Here is a 20,831-nt window from a genome sequence, read left to right as displayed (position 1 = left end):
CTTTGTTTACACAATTTGTGTTGAATCAACACTCTATTGTGTTGAATCAACATACTAAAATGTTAAATTCTACACACTAAAATGTCAAATTCTACACAAACATTTTTACAGCTTACACAATGATGAAAAATTTTTTACTGTGTAATCAAAGTTTTTCTATTAAAAATAATTTTCTTTTTTTTAAGAATTTTTGTCTCATGCAGTATTGAAATTTTTTCTCACAAAATTTTATCAGATATTTCAGCTAAAAAAATCCATTAAAGAAAATAAAACTTGTATTTTATTATTCATCCGAAATTTATTAAGAACTAAAATATTGATCAATTTTCTAACAATATAAAATAAACATTATTTTCATTTTTTTAAATAAAAACTTGCGTAATCACAAAAATAACAGGAAAATTTGAAAAGATGCGATTTTTTTGTTTAGTTTGTGTACATTAAAAAAGTTTTTGTGCGAATAAAATGAATGATGCTTATTTTACTTACGTACAATGAGAATTAATGAAACAATAAAATTATTTATTCAAAAAATGTCATTGACTTGTATTTACATATTTTCATATAAAGTTTAATTTCTTTTTATCCATTTATCAAAATATCCAAATCTTAACTAAAAACAATAAAATATTCAATAAATAATAAACATTGTTTCATAACGATAAAAAATCGCATATTGTTATTATTTAAATAAATAAATATAAAATATAAGTGTCAATGTTGCAAAAAAAAATTATTTATAATTTCGATATTCCTATTGCTTATCAGTATCGGGTTTATTAAAAACAAACATATGTATGATAAAATTTCATCTGAATAAACTTTGGTGTATACACGAATAATATTTGCTGACGATATTTTTTCATTTTGCTTTGGTCCATGCACGTCATTATTAGTGTTTTCGTTAAATCAACGTACGGTTCATTGTACTCTATTCGCGTCAGATATCTTCTCACCACCGATAAATTCGAGCAAAGGGAAATGTCCACACATTTGATACGTCAAACCAATCTGCTTGAAAAACATTTTTTTACTGATTTGACAATTCTTTAAATAATCTCAATTCTTATCTAGCTAAAATATTTTTATAAATAACAATAATTATCTAGTCATTTCTAACTCTTTGCTATAAATATCATAAATTAAAAAAAATTTGTAACATTAATTGCGATACATACAATGTTTTGAATGTAAGAAAATATTTTTAACAGTGATAATTGGATAGAGAACAAAACAGGTGCTAATCATAAGGTGAAAGGTCTGGTAAGTAGAGTGGCTGGGAAAGAATAGCTTATCCAAAGTAAAATAGTTTTTTTTGCAAGTCTCTCTAGTTGTGCGGACTTGGGCGTTGTCATGTAAAAAGCATACTTTAGTTTGATTTCTTGATTGCACTTTTTTTCAACAAAAATTTTTAGTAGATGTTACGAGTCGCTTTAAAACATCTTTCTTACATCAGGTTTTTATGTTCCGTGAACTAATGTGTGTAGGTATTACACGGAAAAAAATTGTAGGAAAAATGACAATTGTCATATCGTAATCCAGGACCAGACTTTCAATATCATCAAAAAATTTTCTTACGTAGATGAATAAATTTTTAATAATAATTTACCCATAGCATATAATAAAGTTGTTCGAAGCTTTTCTACTTAAAAAAGTAATTGAAACATTTAACATTTCGACAATAAATGACTGTTGAATTAGCATTAAATAAATTTTAATTCAGTTTTCAAGTCTGTAAAATTTTATTTCTGAATAATCTACATTGAAAAATTTATTTATGTATTTAGCCATATCCCATGACAAAAGATGAACGGCAAAATAACAGTTTTATGGCAAAGATAACAGTTTTATACACAGAAAAAAAATTTACTTGAATCAAGTAAATAATTTTGAAGAATTCCATTTTCTTGATTTGAGTAGAAAAATTCATAAACTACAAAATTTTTTTTAGTTTAAGTAAATTTTACTTAATTCAAGAATTTTTCTCTTAATTCATGTTAATTTTTTTTTTTCAGTGTAGTCACATAAGTATTATGACATAATTATATAAAGTTTGTTTAGTAAATTTAGGAACACAAAAATCAGTGAATAAATTTCAATACATTTCTTAGAAGTTACATTATTTAGAATAATCAAAAAAAGATAATATTTAGTATTATGTATTTTTGAGATCACTTAAGTTGAATAAGTAAAAATTGATATAGATTTTAATAATTATAATTAATTTATTTATTTGTATATTAGCTTAATGATAATTGTTTATTTTACGGTTCAAGAAGAACTCGAGCGCTTTATTTTTAAATTAAAGCTTTCAAGCGTATTGGAATTGGTACACGAAAAAAAAAATTTACTTGAATCAAGTAAATAAAAAATTATTTAAGTAAAAAAATTCTTAAACTAAGAAATTATTTTTGATTTAAGTAAATTTCACTAGATTCAAGAATTTTTCATCTTGATTCAAGACAATGCAACTTTTCACAATTATTTTCTTGGTTCAAAAATTTTTCTCTTCATTTAAGTTAATTTTTTTTTCTGTGTAATATCCGATGGTAACTCTTGCCGTAAACGAATAGCTGTCACCACAAAAGAGTGCTCATATAAGATGGTAGTAAAATTAGGCAATTTGAATGCTATATTATTATTTTTAGCTACGAGTCTGTCTGATCTTCTGATCTCCGGTTCTACATTTTTGAACATAGCATGCACAAATTTTGGCTCACTAGTCTCAAAGATTTTACATTTATTACAATTAACTTTTGAATCAAGTGAAATGTATATAAACCAAAAAAAAATTACTTGGTTTAAAAATTTTTCTACTATATCAAGAAGACGAAGTCTTAAAATTTATTCACTTGATTCAAGTAATTTTTTTTTCTGTACAGTAGAATCGTAGGCGTTGGATTAAAAATTTGTACAACGATTTCATTGACAATCTCTTCATCAATGAGTTATTTAAATAAAGAACTGGATTTAAATATCAATTATGCTTAATAAGCTGGATAAGTATCAACAATCTAACTACAAGCATTAATTACAGTAAAAATAGTCTACAGCAAAAACGATAAAAAATAGAATTAAAGTTAAGACCTTAAAAATGAAAAATTATTACTCGCTTTTTCTTTGTCTACTCCTCTCTCTTTCTAAATATCTATGATTAAGGACAAATAATTCCCAGTAAATTATCAGCAAAGTTATTTTACATTTGTAAATTCATAAGTAGGTAAATAGAAGGAAAGAGAAAGGTATCTATAAGGTTTATAAGGCATGCGCAAATTGTGCATTCAACACCAGATGGCAAAGCAATTACATACAACGTATTCAAATAAAGAGTATCCCTGGGATTCTTTGCGAACAATCTTAATAATAAATTATAATTATCGGAATAGCTTAAATTTAACGATTAGAATATTTTTCAGACTATCATTATTCAACAAAAATATTTCAAAGATATCCACTACATAATCGGACATTTTTTGGTAACACCGACCATAAAAGGTGTAGAACGCTTACGCCACATATCTAAATCTCTCGCTGAGGAGAATAGTAGGGTCTATCGTGATGACGGTGTGGTGAATGGAAACGTGAATGGATCTACTAGCAGATATATATCTATTGGGACGAAAGTAAGAGGCATCATGATCTTCACCATGCAGACTTTCTGTTGGATATAAGGATAAAAACGTGATAATAAACCAGCTTATAATGTATTTATTTTGTAGTGATATTTAGAAAAAAACTTAATGATTAGATGGAGAAACAAAAGATTAAACAATGCACAACAAAGAATTTATACCAAGTGTGCATTGGTTCTAGGTAGCCTGCAAGCTTTGCTATCTTGCGTCATAAGTGGTTATCGCTATTAAGCATTGGAATCCTGTTCTATTGTAGCGTGTCATAGTTTTTGCGTATATTTTGAGAGGGAATATTTTTTTTTTTTTCACGAAAATAGATTGGAAATTTTTGGGACCAAGTTTTAGAAGACACTTATTGGTTGAACTGTTCAAGTATTTAAAAAAAATATCAATTACACTGAGAAAAAATTTATTTTGAAAGAAATGGGAATTTTTCAGATAAGAAATTATTTTGTTGAAAATTTTAAACAATATTATTTCTTATCTGAAGAAATCACAATTTATATCATACACAGTAAAAAAATTTTCGTCATTGTGTAAAGTGTAAAAATGTTTGTGTAGAATTTAACATTTTAGTGTGTAGAATTTAACATTTTAGTATGTTGATTCAACACAATAGAGTGTTGATTCAACACAAATTGTATAAAAAAAATCATCAACACAAATTTTTGTGTTAAATTTGACGAAAAATTTTTTACTGTGTAGATACTTTCTTGTTAAGAACAAGTTTTTTTGATTTGGAAAAAGAAAAAGAATTTTAGATGGACAACTTAATTTTCATCCAAAATTGTTTTCTTTTCCAATCTAGAAAACTTTTCTTCAAAAAAAAAGTTAAATTGTATGAAAAATTTTCATACCTTCAGCTAAAAAATAAAATTATTTCAAATTTCCAACAAATTTATTTCTTATTGAAAAATTGCTCATTTTTTTCTAAAGAAATTTTTTCTCTCTGTGTAATGTGTAGCAAAAAGTTTAATTGGTGAATAGGATCTAAAATTTTTTTTTAAACATTTTAATACTTAAATAAAAAAATGTAAGTAGAATTAGTGTCATATTTTGTTTTTATAAGTCAAAAAATAATTAAAGAAATCGATTACAATTTTGTCGAAAAATATTACACTACATGCTAAAATGAAGGGAAAAAAAAAGCTTCCAAATTTTTCAATGATTTTTGATTAGCTGTATTTAAGTGCAAAATAGTTGCATCGAGAAGATAAAAAGAACATGAAGTTTCAAGATTTTTCAGACAAAAATTTATTCAATTACCTTTTCACGCAATTTTAAGAAAACAAATTTCTGTCAATCTTGCTATTTTTAGGTTTGCAAACTTAGAAAAATTTCTGCCATTAAAACAAATATCGTGTTCATCCGGCTTCAATTTCCTTTTTCTAATTTTTCTCTGATAATGCTCGGCCAAGTATCGGCGTTTTGTATCGGCCTAGCCTCGGTAAACCATTGGCTTTAATGTTTGGCCAAGCATCGGCGATTTGTATTGGCCTAGTCTAGGTAAGCCATCGGCTACCGCACGATATTTATTATAATATAATGGTATGTGATTTGATTATCAGCCATTGCTTGGCCGATGCTCTGGATAATTTTTTATTACACTTGAAAACAATTAATAGGTGTTAGTCATTACTATGTTGTATTATTGTTTTAATTTAACGTTTGACCAAATTATAAACTAATATGGACTAAAAATTAGTAAATCAATTTTTAAAAAATATCTTACGAGATTTTTTTAGGAGAAAACACCAATTTAAATTATTAACAATGTTTTTTTTTTCTTATAAATATTATATTGATGATATTTGCAGTTTTTAATGAACATTTTTATTATTTCAACAAGCTCTATTAAGATTAGATCAACATTTGTTTTCACTAAAACAGATTTAATAAGTAATGAATATTTTTTTTGGAGGACTTTTTCGATAAATTTTTACATTATCCAATCAGTTAAACCTATTTCCTTTAGTATTAAAAAAAAATATATTTTAGCAAGAAACTAATGATTTTTAATAAATGATTTGTTTACTTACAAATAGATCTATGAATATAAATAAAAATATACAAATATAAATATATTTATTTATTTACTAATAAATCATTTATTTTTAATTCATTTTGAACTTCTTGCTTAAAAAATGAAGTTTTAAAAAACTAGGAAGTTATTTTTTATTATTAAAATTCAGAAATTTTTCAATTATGAAATAAATAGAAAAATTCGTAACAACAATCAAGTTAACTCAATTATACTGAGAAAAATTGATTGTTGAACATTGAAATGATTAAACTAAGAACACTACACTCAGATCAGTTAGCAGCGTCCGTGACACCGCTCGAGACTTCCACGCAGACGGAACAGGTTCAAATCCCTTCACATCCGGATTTTTTCAGAATTAATTTCTATCAACCAGTAGTCCATCACCTCAGAATAATAATAATTGAAAAATAAACAACGAAAAAAAAATTTTTTTAATTATTTTACCTAAAATTTGATTTTTTTGCCTATGCTTGGCCGATGCTCGGCCAATACTTGGTTACTATATTCGGCCGATGCTCAGTCGCCTATATCGGCTGGGTGTTACCATCCGATGCTCGCCCAGTCTTGGCCCAACGATATTTCACGATACTCGGCCGATACTTAAAGATCGGTTACCAGTCTTGGCCCAGTATCGGGTCGATCTTCATTTTTTGTATGGGTAATTTCTTCAACTCGGGAAGATTCTTCCATAATTGTTTGGAAATAAAATTTTTTCTTAACTGTCAATATCTTGTCAGCTCAATATCTCTTTAACAGCGTTATAAATTTTCGAATCGTTCTCCCATACAAAAAATTCATAAATCTATTTGTAAGTAAATAAATCATTTATTAAAAATCATTAGTTTTTTGATAATTTTTTTTTTTTTTAATACTCAAAGAAATAGGTTTAACTGATTGGGTAATGTAAAAATTTATCGAAAAAGTCCTCCAAAAAAATATTAATTACTTATTAAATCTGTTTTAGTGAAAAAAAATGTTGATTTAATCTTAATAGAGCTTGTTGAATAATAAAAATGTTTATTAAAAACTAAAAAATGATCAATATAATCTTTATAAAAAAAAACATTGTTAATAATTTAAATAGGTGTTTTCTCCTAAAAAAATCTCGTAAGATATTTTTTAGAAATTGATTTACTAATTTTTAGTACGTATTAGTTTATAATTTGGTCATACGTTAAATTAAAACAATAATACAACATAGTAATGACTAACACCTATTAATTGTTTTCAAGTGTAATAAAAAATTAGCCAGAGCATCGGCTAAACAATGGCTGATAATCAAATCACATACTATTGTATTATAATAAATATCGTGAGGTAGCTGATGGCCTACCTAGACTAGGCCAGTACAAATCGCCAATACTTGGCCGAGCATTAGTAACCGTGCCTTGGCCAATGAACGGAAATTGTTGACCATCGGCAACTTCGTATGGGCTATTGAACCGTTTGATCAAAATTTCTCAAATAATTCCTGAAGTAAGTTTAGCTTTTTTAATTAAACATCTTAATTGTTTTAAAATATCTTAATTGTTTTAAAAATATATTTTTTTTATCTTATTACTTTTACATCAATGAATAGCAAAATCTAAAAATTTCTTTAATCGATTTTCTTACTATCATTGCATTGTAATAAAAATACAGAGAGTTCAAAAGAGTACATTCATTTTAAAACAAACGGTAATTGACCTTGGAAGCAATTGTTAATTTCAAAACTTTCATACCGGATCATGGCAATAAAAAATGAACTTATTTAGTAATAAATATCTTTTAAAAATAAAAATTAAAAAAATGCAAATAGCGTTTGATTAGCGGGAGTAGTGGGGAGTGTGCTGAATAAATAAATAAATATATGAATATATAGAATATGCAATAAGAATAAGGATTATAATATAAGTCTCACTCTTTCTCTTTGTCAGGTATTTATCTGTAGTATTAAGACGGCTCCCACGATCGGTTCATGATCTCCAACGATCGTTGATTCGCGTCACGCTAGTATAAACACAAGTACGATAGAAAAAGACCTACGCCAAGACGGACGTGGTCCATGTCGTTAGAATATCGATAGATAGAATTATTGCGCATACAAGTTTGCCCTTACATTACCAGGTCTGACGGCTTTGGCCTTGTAGTGTGAAAGGCATACGGAAACCCGCTGCTTCCATCTTGTTACGTAAAACCTAAGTTTTCATGAGATTTATATCCTAGCGCAATAAATGTTTACAGAAGTACGAAATTATAAGTAGATTTAATTCTATCATATCTCAATCGTGATTAATTGCATCTAAACCATTAAAATTGACCCTGGTGATCGATTTTATTGTTTATTATTGAATACTCCATCGAAAAGCGAACCGTACGATGCATAATTTCATTCGAATAGTTCGAGACATAACTTCATATCGATCATAACTTTTGTTTTCAACTTCACGACTTTCTGGTTATGTAAATTTGGTATAACTTCGAAAATTATGTATATTTTAAAGAAATTTAAATGAATTTTACGAAAAAAAATTTTTTCCATTTATTAAGAGTTTTAAGTTAAAACAAAATTAAAAAGTTTTAAAAATCCAAAAGTGCACGTTTCATAATCCCATACAAAGTTGCCGATGCTCAACAATTTCCGTTCATTGGCCAAGGCACGGCTACTAATGCTCGGCCAAGTATCGGCGTTTTGTATCGGCCTAGCCTCGGTAAACCATCGGCTTTAATGTTCGGCCAAGCATTGGCGATTTGTACTGGCCTAGTCTAGGTTAGCCATCGGCTACCGCACGATATTTATTATAATATAATGGTATGTGATTTGATTATCAGCCATTGCTTGGCCGATGCTCTGGCTAATTCTTTATTACACTTGAAAACAATTAATACGTATTAGTCATTACTATGTTGTATTATTGTTTTCAATTTTTTTCGATTTAACGTTTGACCAAATTATAAACTAATATGTATTAAAAATTAGTAAATCAATTTTTAAAAAATATCTTAAGAGATTTTCTTAGGAGAAAACACCAATTTAAATTATTAACAATGTTTTTTTTTTTTATAAATATTATATTGATCATTTTTAGTTTTTGATATTTTTATTATTCAACAAGCTCGATTAGGATTAAATCAACATTGGTTTTCACTAAAACTAATTTAATAAATTAATGAATATTTTTTTGGAAGACTTTTTCGATAAATTTGTACATTACCTAATCAGTTAAAACTATTTCTTTTAGTATTAAAAAAAATATTTCAGCAAGAAGCTAATGATTTTTAATAAATGATTTATTTACTTATAAATAGATTTATGAATATAAATAAAAATATAAAAATATAAATATATAGATTTATTTACTAATAAATAAATTATTTTTAATTAATTTTGAACTTCTTGCTTAAAAATGAAGTTTTAAAAAACTGGGAAGTTATTTTTATTATTAAAATTCAGATAGTGTGCGAGTATGAAAGAAATAGAAAAATTCGTAACAACAATCAAGTTAACTCAATTATACTGAGAAAAATTGATCGTTGAACATTGAAATGATTAAACTAAGAACACTACACTCAGATCAGTTAGCAGCGCCCGTGACACCGCTCGAGACTTCCACGCAGACGGATCAGGTTCAAACCCCTCCACACCCGAATTTTTTCAGAATTAATTTCTATCAACCAGTAGTCCATCACCTCAGAATAATAATAATTCAAAAATAAACAACGAAAAAAAAATTTTTTTTTATTATTTCACCTAAAATTTTATTTTTTGCCTATGCTTGGCCGATGCTCGGCCAATGCTTGATTACTATGTTCGGCCGACGCTCAGTCGCCTATATCGGCTGGGTGTTACCATCCGATACTCGCCCAGTCTTGGCCCAACGATATTTCACGATACTCGGCCGATACTTAAAGATCGGTTACCAGTCTTGGCCCAGTATCGGGCCGATCTTCATTTTTTGTATGGGATGTTCAATCACGGAAAAAAAAGTGACTTTAAAATCTCATCAGATGATACAAAAATTGTACCACCTGTGAAGTTTACAGAAATGATCCTAAATTTACATCCCCTGGTGATGCAATTTTTGTATCTTATATATTTTAAATAGAACTAACTTAACGGTGATATACGTACTCTGAAACCTTGAAATAAATTTTTTGTTACACTCACTCCAAAAGTGCAACTTTTGAGCGCTGGGTGGCGTTCGAAAAGATACTCATTTCTAAAGACTCTACCATACCGTCTTTTTTCCGCGGCCTAGGCCGCAAAATTTACTTCCCCCTTTTTTTACGTACTGTCCTTGCACAATCGGATGAAATTTAGAACGAAGTAAATCAAATTCTAATGTACCAACCGATGATTTTTAGTAAATTTAAACTTAGTTACTATTGAGTGGCGCTAATTTTTTCTTTGCTGGCAGTTTATTATGAAGCGGACCTAATGTTAATAAAATAACAACCACGCCATAAATAAATATTAATAAAGATAATTATAATTATTTTATTATAATAAAAAATTAAGTTTTTTTGCCCTTGTGAAACTTCATAAAATTTGAATTTATCATTATTTGCCTCCTATCCCTCAAAAGTTAAACTTATGGAGCTATAATAACAAAAAATATTGTATGTCATTTGGCCACTAAGTGGTGATTTTGACAACGACGATTTTACGATATTCGCTTTAAAGTTTGTGACGCGAATGTACGAAAACGAGTATAAATTTCCGTTCTCTGCTTCGCCTCAAACGTTAAAATTACGCCCGTTTTCATACATTCCCGCCACAAACATTAAGCTCATATCGCTACATCGTCGTTGTCGGAAAATCGTCACCTTGCGGCCATATGACATAAATTACTATTTCAAGACAATATTCTTTTAGCATTGAACATATATAATCATCGGCCATGTTATTTTCACATTGTTTTATAACAAATTCTTAATAATTAAAAAAAAAAACATGACACGAAACATCAACAACAAATATAACCTATCCAATATTCAAGCGCATGCGTGTAGGGCACGCATAATTTACTTCACTGTAATGTAAAATCTACATCATGGTGATACAATATTTGTATCACCTGAATCTAAAACTAACACCACTCATACAATTGGATTTTTACATCATTTGTGGTGCAACTTTTAAATCATCTTTTTTTCCGTGATAATTTTTAAAGAAAAAAAAATTGTAGAATTGATTTTTAAAAGAAATGATAATAATTAAGTAATTTCTTACAGCGTGTTTTCTAATTTTTTTTTTAATTATTGGAGCCCATTTTTTTGTCATATGTGCGCGGAGTCTAAAAAAATCTAGTAGTACACAGTAAAAAATTTGCGTCATTGCATCAAAAAATTTTGTGTTAAAAATTTTTATGTTAAATATTCAACACTTTTTTGCGTTGATTTAACAGAATCAATGTTAAATTTACACTTAAAAGTGTTAAATATTTTATACAAAAATTTTTAACACCAAGTTTTTTGACGCAAAATTTTTTACTGTGTATGATTGCTTGATCTCATAACTTGATTAAGTGGGGCCATAGTTTTCACGTGAGACAAGTAAGAAAAGTTCCTTCGTTTTTGTACGTGTTTATTATAGTGAATTTTAATAAGAATTCATTTAAAATAAAAACTACATAAACTAGGCTATTGATATCAAATTAGAGCGACAGTTCATCAAATTCCAAAACTAATAAAAAAAGCCTGGTCTCGATGCATCAATTTTTTCGGGACTTATCGTGAGTACAAACAAAATCAGCGTACAGTGATCCGAAACGATTTTTATAAACTATAAGATGGATTAATTAGTCTTTTCTCGACGTGCGTCTATTCACATTATTATATAAGTGCAATACGGTTGTGATAGAGGCATTCTAAGATCAAAAAATTGTTTGACTTTGAGGTGTCAAGATCGAAGTACTATAAATAATAAAATAAATAAATAAAAAATGCATTGTGAAGAACAAGGACTCGTCAATTAAATTACTTTTCATTGATTCCTCTCCAGGATATTTGTTAGACAGTAAGTTGTAACTAGAAGTAGAAATAGTGGAAGGGATCATTAGTACTTGCGAGAGGCAAGTCTCCATCTAGCGGAATCTAATCTAATCTACCATAGATATATGCATGGACGTATATTTCATATACATTGAGAGAAAAAATTTCTTTTCAAAAAAATTAGCAATGTAATAAAAAATTATTTTATTGAAAATTTTAAATAATTTTATTTTTTAGCTAAAGAAATAAAAATTTTTCGTATAGTAATTTTATTGTTAAAATAAAGTATTCTAGATTTAAGAAAAAACAATTTTGGTTGAAAATTCGCAAATTGCTAATCTAAAATTGATTTTATCCAAATTAAAAAAAAAATTTTTTCACACAAAAGTTATTGTAAAAAAAATTTTTATTCCTTCTGTTAAGAAATAAAATTGTTTAACATTCTTAACAAATTAATTTCTTACTAGAAATTTTTTCTCTCAAAGTATGTTTGATAAATCTGTTTCTTGATAGAATATTATTTTACAATAATATAATTAATATTATCAATTTTACAAATCGATAAAAAAATAAGAATCTGTTTTCTATGAGGTAATTCGGCTCAATAGAATTATTCAGGTATTTAATTAATAGTAAAATAAAAAATTATAAGAAATCAAAAAACTGAAATCAATTTTCTGACAAAATTTTTGAACGTTTTAAGAAAAACAATTACTTTAAAAAATGAATCTGATGCAGAATAAAATCACATTTTATGAAAGGTTTTTTTTTTTTTTTTTTTTTTTTCAATTCGCTTATAATCAATGATCCGTTTATCATCAATAAAAAGAGTAAAAAATGAACTGCATTATAATAATGTTGAAGTAAAATACGCTTGAGTTAATAATTGGGAAGAGATGTTCTTAATTCCAGCAACCCTCTTTTCGGAGCATAATAACAGGCTTTTCAGAAAGACCTCGACAAAATTTATCATAGCCATCGCAGACGAATTTCAATAAGACAAAGTACAACCGAAAATAAAACGAATATTCGAGGTCTTTTCATGAGACTTAAACCAAATGGAAGGTCAACAGCGGACCAGAGACCACAAAAAAAGCATTTGGTAGACATTCAATGACCTCGAAGTACTCAAGGATTTTTTTTTTGCTTTCTTGATTTCGCAACAGTCAAACATTTCTTACACCAGTTATTAAACAATTAACCAGAAGAAATTTTGATGCTTCTTATTATTTTTTTCATGTGTAACATCAAAGTAATTTAATATTAATGAACAATATAATTTCATGTTATCATTCTCTTTATTACGGTGTAAAAAATCATTAAATTTAATTAAAATTATAAAATTTTAATGAAGTGTATGAAATTTTATAAAATTTTGGGAGATTTTTTTCAGGCAGTATGAAAACGATATTTTGTAAGATTTAATTGAATAATATAAAACATAAGAATTTTTCATAACTTAATTCAATCATTTTTTAAATAAAAATTACGATTTTATCTAATTTGATCGAAATATTTTTCAGAAATGAATTATTTTCGATTAGGGTCATGTGGGGCAAATGTGCGCAGCGGGTAAGAGTGCGCAAACCCATTCATTCGAGTCCCAAATACATGGGATTGCGCACTCTTACCCGCTGCGCACATTTGCCCCACATAACTCTAAGTTATAGCTTACCTGAAAAAAGTAGGACTAGCAGTTCAGCACTAGCCACTAGATGGCGCGTGACAATCTAAACTTCTCTTATCAAGAGACATTACTTACAAGTATCATACGTTACAAATTAGCTTCTAAAGAATTTTTTTTACAATCGTTGGATATTTAAAAGAGTTCGACTAATATGACTTGCCCTGCATTTGATAGAAATATTTGTTTGCTTTTATTAATTTGCACATTTAATAGCGCACCTTGTTAGACTTTTTAAGATTTTTGTAAAAATTAATTCAAAAAAATAAATCTAAAAGCTTAGAATCGAAAATTTAATCAAAACGAATCACCACAAATCATTATCACTCCTAAAAATGATTTAAAATTATCGTTTTAATTCGCATTTAATTTCGTGGTTTAGATCAAATAATTTCGTTATTATATTTGATAAATTAAATTGAAGTATTTGAATGAAATTATTCAAAATAATATTTATCTGAAATTCGACAATTTCATTTGTTTAAAATTTTGCAAGAACTAAAACGTTACTAGCCATTTTGTATTTTGTTACCATACAAACTTGAAAGCTAGTCTGAGATTTGATTTTTTGGTTTTAAGAAAAGAAAATTTATTGGAATCAATTATGGCAATAAAATATTACAATAATTGAAAAAGTTGATTCGAAATTTATCGTAGAAATAGAAATTTTTACCTACGGACTGATCTAATTTCTCTTTCGCCACTTAATAAATTTTTAAAGTATTATTTCCATCGGTGTAACCCTGCAGTGAATATTGTTTCTATACAGGCAATAAATATCATAGTCGAGTAACAGTAGTGTCTCAATGATTGTAGCAAGTGAAGTGAAATATAACAATTAGTATCAAAATGGATGAATAATAGTCTGCGAATATGTCAAATTAATTTTATTTAGAATCTTACAACTTTTTAAATGGCTAATCTTGAGTCAGGTGCACTGAGAGAAAAAATTTCTTTTTAAAAAAATAAGTATAACGTTGTAATAAGATAATAATTAATTTCAAATTTTTAATAATCATATTTTTTAGCTCAAAAAATCATAATTTTTCTTACAGTAATTTTGTTGTTTAAAAAAAGTTGTCTAGATTGAATGAAATTTTTTTCAATAAAAAAGTTACTGTGAGAAAAATTTTAATTTTTTCAGCTAAGAAATAAAATTGTTTAAAATTTTAAACAAATTCCTTGTCACATCAATGCTTATTTTTGTAAAAGAAATTTTTTCTCTCAGTGTGCTTCTGCAGTAAGTAGAAACAAGATAATTTCTTCCCAAATGAAAAAAAATAATCGTAACGATTTAAATAGATTTTTAAGATAAGTCGCATGTTATTAGATTTTTCAATTCACTCATATCAATTTTTGAATCGCTATAAAAATCATTTAAAAACTTTGCTCTATAAAACATGCCCATTAATCGCAACAATTTTTTTTTCACAAATTCGAACATTGTTTTTTAAGTATTCTAATTTTTTGGTAACTCAGAAAATACTGATGGAAAATCATAATATTTAAAGTACTTCTTAATTGAAAATAGTTTAATTAAGTAGATAGAGCGATGAAAAGTAACGAAGTTTTATTATTAAGGAATCTTCAGAAGAGTTTTTGTGAGCGGCGAACCAAGTTGAAGTACATAAGGCCCTCGGCAGTGCTGCCATCAGTTGACTGAGGTCAATGTCGGGTGTTTATGGATTGGACCGGGCCTGCGACTAGCATTGGACCGGTGTTGCGGGTTAATATATGTGTGAGTGTAAATAACGACACACCGGCATTGCATAAACACTCCTTTGTTTTTGAAAGGGTGTGCGTTTGCTCGCGATATAGTCTGTGTGTTCGCAGTGTTCGTGAAGAGGTGCATCGCCCTCTGACGCTACTTCAAGGCCAGCGAAAATGCATGTTCAGCGTCCTATCCCTCTTTCTCGTTATCTTTAACTATACTATAATCGCCAAAAGCCTTGGCGACTTACTTTTCTTACTCACTCGTTATTACCTTTTGCTTGCTTTACTTCCCCTAAAGCGTCGCTGAATAAAAAGTGAGAGAAGATAAAAGAAGCAACGATGAAGGAGGCGCCAGGTTTTCGGACAAAGAAAAATACCTCAACCTGGGATGCCGAGAGATAGGTCGGGTCTGCGCTTTTGCGCATGTCTGCTATATCGTTAAATCAGGCCCAAGTTTTTTTACGGTTTTATTCAACTTGTCTCATCATTTTATTTTACTTTATTATTTTTAAAGGTTGTTATTTTATTTTATATTTTTTTTTAAAACAGTTTTTAATTGCAAAAATTATTTAATAAATTATAATTGATTTTTTTCAGACAAATATCGCTTAGATAATCGTTCATATGCAGATGATACAACGAAAGAAATATTGTTTTGTTGCAGGTCAGGTGGAGAATTAATATATGTATGTAGCAATGTACCTGCTCTACAGTAGTGTGTCACTTTCCCTTTAGACCATATTCCTTGCCAGGATGCAGGCAATGTGCATAATGTGCGACGTAACTTTATGAGCAACCGATATAGGAATGAAGGACAAAGAGAAAGAAGAGGAAGGCCGTATTATGAAGCTACAACTGTCCGTTATTTTACTTTTTTTTCAAATCTTTACGACATTATCTCAAATATTTATTTACGTGTGATTATTTATCAACTAAATTTAGGATTTTAATTATTTTTTCTCATTTCATCTTTTAAAAAATTGATCTTTTATGGGTGTACAAGGTCGCTGCGGTCATGAGTCCATTGTTGCGCTTCGGCACACCTGACACGATTCGAAGAACCCATTCAAACCCAAAATCCTCCATCTTTCTAAATTTTATTATAGTTATACGCTATAGCATACGCTATTCTTCTGATTTTTGAATTGTGGTTAATTTTTTAATATACGTAGGTTGATGTTGGAAGACACTCGCGATGACTACGTTCTTCTTAAAACATGTAAAATAAATTGTTAGGTGATAGAATTTTTGTATAGATATATTGTATTGACATTTTTTTGTCTATATCCTTTAAACGAATTAGGTGGTTCAGAAGAAGGTTGTAATTATTTTAGCAAATTTCTTTACGACTTCGCTTGAGTAACTTCACAGCAGATTTCAATCACACTTCAGTTTAGATGGTTTCAAAAGTTTGTACAGCACGGTAAGAAAAAAATTTTTGGCTGAATTTTATAACATTTTTAGTATCTTCAATTATATTTTTACTTCTTGATTTATTTGGTTTATAAAGAATATGTTCGCATTGATTACCAGAAAAATATTCAAAAAAACCTTCATTGAGGAAAAATTTCTTTTGCAGATCATAAGCATTGTGGTGACAGGAAATTAATTTGTTGAAAATTTTAAATAATTTCATTTCTTAGCTGAAAAAATCAAATTTTTTCTCATAGTAACTTTCTTGTTGAAAAAAAGGTTCCTTAATTTCGATGAAAACAATTTTTGATGAAAAGTGCTATGTTTAGTATCTAAAATTCCTTTTTTCCAAATCAGAAACTTTTTTTCAATAAGAAAGTTACTATGAGAAAAATCTTTATTTCTTCAGCTCAGAAATAGAATTTTTTCAAATTTTCAACAAATTTATTTCTTATTACGACATTGTCCATTTTTTTTTTCAATAGAAAATTTGGTGATATGCATTCTTATTGAATTAAAACTAAAATCGATGAGTATAATATTGCTACAAGATCGATGATCAATAACTATATGGAGCAAATTTATAGAATCAACAAACTATTAAAAACTGCTCAAAAAAAAAAAATAATTACTATCAAAAAATATTTAAAGTCATGAAAAAGCACAAATTCACAAAAGCTTTTTTATTATAAAAATTCTTTTGAAAATCAACATTGCTCGTCACAAAATTATCCTTATTTTTTCAATTAATCGGATTAATATTTGATAGATAAAACCATCTTTACGTATTTAAAAAAAAGTAAATGACATAAACAAAGTTATTCTTGAAATTCGAATCTATTCAAAATTACTTCAAAAACATCATAATAATTTAACTGTTGGAAACTACATGAAACCTTGAAAAGGCACAAATTCACGGAAAAAAGTGACTTTAAAATCTCATTAGATGATACAAAAACTGTATCACCTGTGAAGTCTAGAGAAGTGATCCTAAATTTACATCACCCGGTGATACAATTTTTATATCTAATTTATTTTAAATGGGACTAACTTGACGGTGACATACGTACTCTCAAACCTTGAAATAAATTTTTTAAAACGATATTCTTTTAGCATTGAACATACAAAATCATCGACTATGTTATTTTCACGTTTTTTTATAACAAATTCTTAACGAATAAAAAAATACATACGACACGAAACATCAACAACAAATATAACCTATACAATATCCAGGCGCATGCGTGTAGAGCACGCATAATTTACTTCACTGTATATAATGTAAAATCTACATCACGGTGATACAATATTTGTATCACCTCAATCCAAAACTAACACCACTCGTACAATTGAATTTTTACATCATTTGTGGTGCAACTTTTAAACTATCTTGTTTTCCGTGAAGATATTTTAAATGATACTAAATTTAACTAAAAAATCCTATTTTATCAATACGCTGAAGACAATATTATCTTCACTCTCTTAATGATATACACAGAGAAAAAATTTCTTAAAAAAAAAAAAATGAGCTATGTAATAATAAATTAATTTGTTAAAAATTTTAAACAACTTTATTTCTTAGCTGAAAAAATAAAAATTTTTCTCATTGTAACTTTCTTGTTGAAAAAAAATTTTCTAGATTTAGAAAAAAATAATTTTGGATGAAAATTCGCAGGTTGTCTTTCTAAAATTCTTTTTTTTCCAAAATTCATCAATTTTTTTGTTCAGTGGTGCTGATTAAAATACAAAAATCTTAAAATGTTTATTAAAAGTTTTGCTTTGAACTATTTAAAAAGTTTGGAAAATCCAAATGAGCATCCCGGGTCGAAAAATTTAAATTGATTTTAAGCTAAATGGTCTGCATTTGAACTTATTGATCTGGATTTGAACTTTTAAAAACATTTTCATCTGTATTTGATCTACTATTCAAATTATTTTTGATCTGTTTTAAGTCTAAATAACCTTTTAGTAAAATAATTGAGCAGCTATGAATATTTTATGGTGTTTCTAGTCTGATGAGACTAAAAAGCTTTAAAAGTTTGATCGGTTTTTAGTCTAGTTAATTTGTAGATGGACTTTATGTATTTGTTTCCAAATTCAATATGAAATCTTATACTGTTTTTGATCTACAATTTTCACTCTAAATGATCGAAGGCCAAAAGTTGACTAAGATGGCAACTTATAATTTTTTTGACTCAAAAGTATCTCATTAAAAATTATAAATCGGATTTATTTGAAAAAATAAATTAATTTATAATATATTCGTGCGCTCTCTTGTTTTATGAACTGAACGTTGATTATAACCTTACATCTGTCATATTTATTTGTCATAGCTTAACATTTCATAGATTATAAAAGTTTTGTAATTGCGAATATTAGTTGCAGTGATAACTAATAAATTTGTATTAACATACGTATATAAAATAGTTCTCATCGTTTGATAATGGATCTAAATCTAGAGTTTTCTAATTATCGATATTAAACACAATGTGAATACATCGACAAGATTAAAATGTTGACAAGATGACAAGATTAATTAATATTAAATTTTATACTTTCACGCATCATGTAATGGGCGGTATTCACTATTTGGTAGTGCGAAGAATACCGTTTGGTATGCATTGCACTACGAAATAGTGAATAGTCACTATTTCAGTTTCAGAGAATGAAAAGCTGTGCCCTGTAGAGGATCTTCGAGGACAATAAAATAATAATAAATAAATAAATATATTATTATTATTATTATTATTATTATTATTATTATTATTATTATTACTATCTAATTCGTAAAAGGTCTGTTGCACGACTCATGATGCGAAGCATCAGAGAGTGCTTTACGATCGAAAAACTTTTTTCGCCTCATTTTAGCAACTATTTTTAGTATTATAGCCTTGTTAGTTCACGGAATCAAGATATTTTGCATACTATTGTCGAGATAATTTAATGGAGATTAATTCCATACTTTCTAAAAATTGATTTACTGCAATAGAAACGGAAAAAAACATCAAAATAGGTCAAAAAATTTTCCTGTCCGTCATGTATGAAACCCCGGAAACACTGTAACTTTTGAAAAAATCAATTATTTGAGTTAAATTTTTTTTTTTTAAATTCTAATCGACGATTGTAGGTCACTGAATGCGAATGGTTAATTAATTCAGTGTCGTTTAATTACAATTAATAAAAAACGAAAACTACAAGACTGTATATCTATATATATCCATGTTAAATTAACACGGATGGTGATATATCTATATCTATAGATATTATGTACATTTTATTCCACCAGGAACGCTTGTGCAGTACCTTCCTACTACAGCTGTTTTTTCGGCAATTAATTTTGAACGACTTAAGTTTTTTTTTTTTTTTTTATATTTCATAATTAAATGAGCATTATGAGTCGTGCACTTTTGGATTTTCCAAACTTTTTTTTTGATTTACAGGCGATCAAAAGCCGACTTAAAATTATGGAACGTTTTGGTCTGTTTTTGACCTTGATACGATCAATACCAGCTAAATGATTGTGACAAAAAAGTCTGATTTTGGTCTTGAAACAATAGAAAACAATTTTATTATAACATTAAAAATAGTCTGAAATTAGTCTGAATTGGGAATAGTACGGGCTAAAACAGATTAAATTCTTATATAAAATAGATGCACATAATAAAATTAAATTGAATAAAAAATATTAAAAATTTTCATTTATCATAAAACAGATTAAATTTTTTGACCCGAGATGCCTTAAGCGCTCATGTCATACATATATTATTTAGATCATAACAAAAATTATTCGTTTTTAATTTGAATTTTCCCGCGAGTAGTATTAATTATCCCTTCTGTAGGTCGAGCTAAAGAAAAATTTTAACAGATGATAAAACATTTAGTAATTATACCATCATGTATGTATAGTTTCTGCTTGTTTATAGTTATTTAAATTCTGTTTATGAAAAATAATATATATGGCTGCCGAAATCGCAGAAAAAGTCATCGCAATTTTCGCAAGGGTTTTGACAAACTCCCTCAGGAATAAAACAAAAAAAAAATTAAATCGTGAAAGTGATTTTTGACAAAGTTGTGGTGTTATCAAGCTCAGTGCTCCCGTGAATATCACGCTCTTATTCATTTAATTCATCAGTAAAACGAGTTTTTTCTGAGAAATCTTATTTAATCGATGAGAAAATTTTTTTAACTTGTTCTGTAGTTACTATTATTTATTTCAATATGCTTTTTATCCATAATTTTTTTCGTTTAAATTATAAGAATCACGTTTTAATCGAAGTCACGATTTTTAGGCGAGAGTAGAGCATACCTGCGCGCTTCGCGCTTAAGGCATGCAAAATGCATGAAGCTTAATTAATAACTTATAATTAATTAA

The 20,831-nt window shown here is 27.7% G+C and overlaps 1 long non-coding RNA gene across 1 annotated transcript; it reads left to right on the top strand.

Annotated features, from left to right (window-relative positions):
* The first annotated feature begins 1,173 nt into the window (after positions 1-1,173).
* On the top strand, positions 1,174-16,306 carry LOC123271425. Its single transcript, XR_006510865.1, has 3 exons — positions 1,174-1,263; positions 15,711-15,903; positions 15,989-16,306. It is a non-coding gene; the product is annotated as an uncharacterized LOC123271425 (long non-coding RNA).
* Positions 16,307-20,831: the final 4,525 nt, after the last annotated feature.

Source organism: Cotesia glomerata, linkage group LG9 (assembly GCF_020080835.1).
Source record: "Cotesia glomerata isolate CgM1 linkage group LG9, MPM_Cglom_v2.3, whole genome shotgun sequence".
NCBI lineage: Eukaryota > Metazoa > Arthropoda > Insecta > Hymenoptera > Braconidae > Cotesia > Cotesia glomerata.
This window is presented reverse-complemented; position numbering and strand designations above follow the sequence as displayed.